A 6,127-nucleotide genomic window follows, 5' to 3' on the forward strand; every position below is an offset into this window, starting at 1 on the left:
GTTCATTCAAGTTCCGTCTTCTTGATAGCCCTGTTTCTTCACCTGAAGAAGGCCCACTTGTGTTGTCGCCGAAACGTCGTGAGAATTGCATTATTATTCTTTTATTTCATTATTTTATTTCCAGTCTACGTGGCGGTGACTTTACCGAAAGAACCAAGAAGGTGAATTCTGATTCTGTACGAGCCTGGGGGGGGGGCTTCTGTGTAGGAGCCTGCTGGTGTCTGTGTAGGAGCCTGCTGGTGCCTGTGTACGAGCCTGTGGGGGCGGCTTCTGTGTAGGATCCTACGGGTGCCTGCATAGGAGCCTGCTGGTGTCTGTGTAGGAGCCTGCTGGTGCCTGTGTAGGAGCCTGTGGGGGCGGCTTCTGTGTAGGAGCCTGCTGGTACCTGTGTAGCAGCCTGCTGGTGTGTGTGTAGCAGCCTGCTGGTGCCTGTGTAGGAGCCTGCTGGTGTCTGTGTAGGAGCCTGCTGGTGTCTGTGTAGGAGCCTGCTGGTGTCTGTGTAGGAGTCTGCTGGTGCCTGTGTAGGAGCCTGCTGGTGTCTGTGTAGGAGCCTGCTGGTGCCTGTGTAGGATCCTACGGGCGCCTGCGTAGGAGCCTGCTGGTGCCTGTGTAGGAGCCTGCTGGTGCCTGTGTAGGAGCCTGCTGGTGTCTGTGTAGGAGCCTGCTGGTGTCTGTGTAGGAGCCTGCTGGTGCCTGTGTAGGAGCCTGCTGGTGCCTGTGTAGGAGCCTGCTGGTGTCTGTGTAGGAGCCTGCTGGTGTCTGTGTAGGAGCCTGCTGGTGCCTGTGTAGGAGCCTGCTGGTGCCTGTGTAGGAGCCTGCTGGTGCCTGTGTAGGAGCCTGCTGGTGCCTGTGTAGGAGCCTGCTGGTGCCTGTGTAGGAGCCTGCTGGCGCCTGTGTAGGAGCCTGCTGGTGTCTGTGTAGGAGCCTGCTGGTGCCTGTGTAGGAGCCTGCTGGTGCCTGTGTAGGAGCCTGCTGGTGCCTGTGTAGGAGCCTGCTGGCGCCTGTGTAGGAGCCTGCTGGCGCCTGTGTAGGAGCCTGCTGGTGCCTGTGTAGGAGCCTGCTGGTGCCTGTGTAGGAGCTACAGGCGTCTCTGAGTAGGAGCTACGGGCGTCTCTGAGTAGGAGCTACAGGCATCTCTGAGTAGGAGCTACGGGCGTCTCTGAGTAGGAGCTACGGGCGTCTCTGAGTAGGAGCTACAGGCATCTCTGAGTAGGAGCTACGGGCGTCTCTGAGTAGGAGCTACGGGCGTCTCTGAGTAGGAGCTACGGGCGTCTCTGAGTAGGAGCTACAGGCGTCTCTGAGTAGGAGCTAGGGGCGTCTCTGAGTAGGAGCTACAGGCATCTCTGAGTAGGAGCTACGGGCGTCTCTGAGTAGGAGCTACGGGCGTCTCTGAGTAGGAGCTACAGGCATCTCTGAGTAGGAGCTACGGGCGTCTCTGAGTAGGAGCTACGGGCGTCTCTGAGTAGGAGCTATGGGCGTCTCTGAGTAGGAGCTACGGGCGTCTCTGAGTAGGAGCTACAGGCGTCTCTGAGTAGGAGCTACGGGCATCTCTGAGTAGGAGCTACGGGCGTCTCTGTGTAGGAGCTACGGGCGTCTCTGAGTAAGAGCTACAGGCATCTCTGAGTAGGAGCTACGGGCGTCTCTGAGTAGGAGCTACGGGCGTCTCTGAGTAGGAGCTACAGGCGTCTCTGAGTAGGAGCTACAGGCATCTCTGAGTAGGAGCTACAGGCGTCTCTGAGTAGGAGCTACAGGCATCTCTGAGTAGGAGCTACGGGCGTCTCTGTGTAGGAGCTACGGGCGTCTCTGAGTAGGAGCTACGGGCGTCTCAGAGTAGGAGCTACGGGCGTCTCTGAGTAGGAGCTACGGGCGTCTCTGTGTAGGAGCTACGGGCGTCTCTGAGTAGGAGCTACAGGCGTCTCTGAGTAGGAGCTACAGGCGTCTCTGAGTAGGAGCTACGGGCGTCTCTGAGTAGGAGCTACAGGCATCTCTGAGTAGGAGCTACAGGCATCTCTGAGTAGGAGCTACGGGCGTCTCTGAGTAGGAGCTACGGGCGTCTCTGAGCAGGAGCTACAGGCTTCTCTGAGTAGCGATGTGCGTCTCTGCGTAGGAGCTACAGGCATCTCTGAGTAGGCGCTACAGGCGTCTCTGAGTAGGAGCTACGGGTGTCTCTAAGTAGGAGCTACAGGCGTCTCTGAGTACGAGCTACAGGCGTCTCTGAGTAGGAGCTACAGGCGTCTCTGAGTAGGAGCTACAGGCGTCTCTGAGTAGGATGTACGGGCGTCTCTGCGTGTGCGATGGGCATCTCTGAGTAGGAGCTACGGGTGTCTCTGAGTAGGAGCTACAGGCGTCTCTGAGTAGGAGCTACAGGCGTCTCTGAGTAGGAGCTACGGGCGTCTCTGAGTAGGAGCTACAGGCGTCTCTGAGTAGGAGCTACAGGCATCTCCGAGTATGAGCTACAGGCGTCTCTGAGTAGGAGCTAAGGGCGTCTCTGAGTAGGAGCTACGGGCGTCTCTGAGTAGGAGCTATGGGCGTCTCTGAGTAGGAGCTACAGGCGTCTCTGAGTAGGAGCTACAGGCGTCTCTGAGTAGGAGCTATGGGCGTCTCTGTGTAGGAGCTACAGGCGTCTCTGAGTAGGAGCTACGGGCGTCTCTGAGTAGGAGCTACGGGCGTCTCTGAGTAGGAGCTACGGGCGTCTCTGAGTAGAAGCTACAGGCATCTCTGAGTAGCGATGTGCGTCTCTGTATCCCTCTCTCTTCCTCACGTAGATGTTCGTAGTGGGCATCTGCAGGAACCACTCCACGTCCAGGACCTCGGTGTCTGTGGGGTCGCCCGTCCAGGTGCAGCCCAGCACCACCGTCTCCCCCTGCACTTTCTCTATCCACGAGACGGCTGCAAAGAGGGGGGAAAGGGGGTGGTGGTGGTGACACGGTTGTGAAGTAATATCTTCAAGTAGACTCACACAGAGACCCGTAGACTCACACAGAGACCTGTAGACTCACACGGAGACCCATAGACTCACAGAGACCCATAGACTTTACAGATACCCATAGACTCACACATATACCCATAGACTCACACAGAGACCCATAGACTCACACAGATACCCGTAAACTCACACAGACACCCGTAGACTCGCACAGACACCCGTAGACTCACACAGAGACCTGTAGACTCACACGGAGACCCATAGACTCACAGAGACCAATAGACTTTACACAGATACCCGTAGACTCACACATATACCCATAGACTCACACAAACACCCGTAGACTCACACAGATACCCGTAGACTCACACAGAGACCCGTAGACTCACACAGAGACCCGTAGACTCACACAGAGACCCGTAGACTCACACAGAGACCCGTAGACTCACACAGAGACCCGTAGACTCACACAGAGACCCGTAGACTCACACAGAGACCCGTGGACTCACACAGATACCTGTAGACTCACACAGAGACCCGTAGACTCACACAGAGACCCGTAGACTCACACAGATGCCCGTAGACTCACACAGAGACCCATAGACTCACACGGAGACCCAAAGACTCACAGAGAGCCATAGACTTTACACAGATACCCGTAGACTCATACAGAGAACCGTAGACTCACACAGAGACCCGTAGACTCACACAGAGACACGTAGACTCACACAGATACCCTTAGACTCACACAGATGCCCGTATACTCACACAGAGACCCATAGACTCACACAGAGACCCGTAGACTCACACAGAGACCCATACCCAGAGAATTACATGGGGACCGATAAGATTCTATCGTGGCCTCTTGCGTTTTCACCCGCTTGAAACAAAATCAGCTAAGGTGACCCACTCCTGGGCGGAGGGGTACGTCTATATGCACGCTGAACTTCTTTCGCACCACCGTAACGTAGCCAACCGTGCGAATCGGAGGTGCGGGGGAAGGACAAAAAACTAAACGTTAAAAGCAGATTGTTGTTGTGGTGGTGGTGGTTGCTAGACTCTCGTCGCGAAAGCTCCCTCCTCGCGGTGGCCATGAACAACACAGAGCTGCCTCTGAGCTGCCTGCTTCTTCAAGTGACTCTCTGTGGTTCACTGGGAACGGAACCCGCGGAAGTGGACATCACAGAGCTGCCTCTGAGCTGCCTGCTTCTTCAAGTGACTCTCTGTGGTTCACTGGGAACGGAACCCACGGAAGTGGACATCACACATTGAAGTATCACCTATGAAGTGTCACCTATGAAGTGTCACCTATGAAGTGTCACCTATGAAGCGTCACCTATGAAGTGTCACCTATGAGTATCACCTATGAAGCGTCACCTATGAAGTGTCACCTATGAAGTGTCACCTATGAAATGTCACCTATGAAGCGTCACCTATGAAGTGTCACCTATGAAGCGTCACCTATGAAGTGTCACCTATGAGTATCACCTATGAAGTGTCACCTATGAAGTGTCCCCTATGAAGTGTCACCTATGAAGTGTCACCTATGAAGTGTCACCTATGAAGTGTCACCTATGAAGTGTCCCCTATGAAGTGTCACCTATGAAGTGTCACCTATGAAGTGTCACCTATGAAGCGTCACCTATGAAGTGTCACCTATGAGTATCACCTATGAAGTGTCACCTATGAGTATCACCTATGAAGCGTCACCTATGAGTGTCACCTATGAAGTGTCACCTATGAAGTGTCACCTATGAAGTATCACCTATGAAATGTCACCTATGAAGCGTCACCTATGAAGTGTCACCTATGAGTATCACCTATGAAGTGTCACCTATGAAGTGTCCCCTATGAAGTGTCACCTATGAAGTGTCACCTATGAAGTGTCACCTATGAAGCGTCACCTATGAAGTGTCACCTATGAGTATCACCTATGAAGTGTCACCTATGAGTATCACCTATGAAGCGTCACCTATGAGTGTCACCTATGAAGTGTCACCTATGAAGTGTCACCTATGAAGTATCACCTATGATGTATCACCTATGAAGTGTCACCTATAAAGTGTCACCTATGAAGTATCACCTATGAAGTGTCACCTATGAAGTGTCACCTATGAAGTATCACCTATGAAGTATCACCTATGAAGTGTCACCTATGAAGTGTCACCTATGAAGTGTCACCTATGAAGTATCACCTATGAAGTATCACCTATGAAGTGTCACCTATGAAGTGTCACCTATGACGTGTCACCTATGAAGTATCACCTATGAAGTGTCACCTATGAAGTATCACCTATGAAGTGTCACCTATGAAGTGTCACCTATGAAGTGTCACCTATGAAGTATCACCTATGAAGTATCACCTGTGGTATCACCTATGAAGTGTCACCTATAAAGTGTCACCTATGAAGTGTCACCTATGAAGCGTCACCTATGAGTGTCACCTATGAAGTGTCACCTATGAAGTGTCACCTATGAAGTATCACCTATGAAGTATCACCTATGAAGTGTCACCTATGAAGTATCACCTATGAAGTGTCACCTATGAAGTGTCACCTATGAAGTGTCACCTATGAAGTATCACCTATGAAGTATCACCTATGAAGTGTCACCTATGAAGTATCACCTATGAAGTGTCACCTATGAAGTGTCACCTATGAAGTGTCACCTATGATGAAGGTCTGACACGCGAGGGAGACTGTGTCCAGGAAAGACAAAGCTCCCCCGTGTAGCCTTCAACAGGCTGTAGGGGCAAGTGCTGCTAGCGAGTCAGCAGCAGCTGCTACAACATGTGACACAGCACCACGCCCGGCCGCCTTTGTCTCCCTCCCTCCCACCCCCCCCCCCAGTGGCGACGTTCAACCCAGTCGCTAACCACTGCGCCACCGCTCCCCGTTACCGCACCAGCCTCGTGTGTCAGGCTAGGTTCACTTTGAGACATCGAACACCTCCTCACAGATCCGCACCGCCCGCACCGACCACCACCGTTACCAACGCCGCTCGTGCCAGGCTAGGTGCACTTGGCAAAACAGAACAAACGTACCTAAATAAACACACACACAAAGCCTCGCCAATAAGATGGCACGACCACCGAGACAGCCGCCGACTCACCGCTCATAGCGATCGCAGTCGTCTGCAGCAGCGGCAGCAGCAGCAGCGCAGAGCGAGACACCGCCATAGCCGTCATCTTGTCTCCTCGTC

At 53.4% G+C, this 6,127-nt stretch overlaps 1 long non-coding RNA gene across 1 annotated transcript; it reads right to left on the reverse strand.

The window, feature by feature from the left end:
• Positions 1–2,838: 2,838 nt before the first annotated feature.
• LOC142917358 (uncharacterized) lies at positions 2,839–6,127 on the reverse strand. Its single transcript, XR_012936973.1, has 2 exons — positions 6,038–6,127; positions 2,839–2,889 (listed from the first exon to the last, which is right to left on the reverse strand). It is a non-coding gene; the product is annotated as an uncharacterized LOC142917358 (long non-coding RNA).

The sequence above is a fragment of the Petromyzon marinus genome, unplaced genomic scaffold (genome assembly GCF_048934315.1).
Source record: "Petromyzon marinus isolate PM22_M1 ecotype Great Lakes invasive population unplaced genomic scaffold, UKy_Petmar_22M1.pri1.0 PM_G_Scaffold_47, whole genome shotgun sequence".
Taxonomy (NCBI): domain Eukaryota; kingdom Metazoa; phylum Chordata; class Hyperoartia; order Petromyzontiformes; family Petromyzontidae; genus Petromyzon; species Petromyzon marinus.